The following is an 813-nucleotide window of genomic DNA, read 5'->3' on the forward strand; positions in this document are numbered from 1 at the left end:
ATTTGAACCAGGTTGACTTGTTCGCTGAGACGCAGCAGCTCTACCATTATTTTTTTTGGCTGTACTTAATGACGTTGTGATTGATCCAAATAACAGCCGAACAGGTGGGACTTGTTGTGTGTTTAGGGTCTGATCAGTGATGGAATCAAGGGATTGCAAGCTAGAACTGAAACCTGAGATCATCCATGCTGTGTCTACACTGGTCCTGTTAGACCTCAGTGCTGCATTTGATACAGTTGATCATAATATTTTACTACAGAGGCTTGAATATGATATTGGAATTACAGAAACAGCTCTAAAATGTCCTGATGCATGCTCAATAATCCAGGTAGAAAAATCTAAAAAAGTTAAATCTGGTCCTCTGGACATTCAAATAAAACAAAACAAAGCAAAACAACAAAAAAATGTAGAAATGTTTCGTCTCTCATCCGAGAGACTTCCTCAGTCTGAGGTGCTGTATTCAGCTCAGTCTCTTAAATAGCACCTTCTCAGAGTGGATCAACCAGTTTTGCTGCTGACAACCAAAACCAGCTGATCACATGCTCAAGAAGGTCCATGAACCTAACAAGGGATCATTAGCACACTGATGGCTGTTTACTGTTCACAGAGGGCTGAGTGATACTAGCAATCACAGCATTGTAAGAGGGGGACAATTGAACACGTAGGCCTCCACCCCTGTTTAACGATGGACGGTTTCTTTTCACAAAGATGGCCTCCTTTACTCCTCTCTCAAACCATCGTTCCTCTCTATCCAGGATGTGCACATCTTCATCCCTGAAAGAGTGACCGCTGGCCTGGAGATGAGTGTAGACC

The sequence above is a fragment of the Nematolebias whitei genome, chromosome 2 (genome assembly GCF_014905685.2).
Source record: "Nematolebias whitei isolate Nwh7 chromosome 2, NemWhi1, whole genome shotgun sequence".
Taxonomy (NCBI): Eukaryota; Metazoa; Chordata; class Actinopteri; order Cyprinodontiformes; family Rivulidae; genus Nematolebias; species Nematolebias whitei.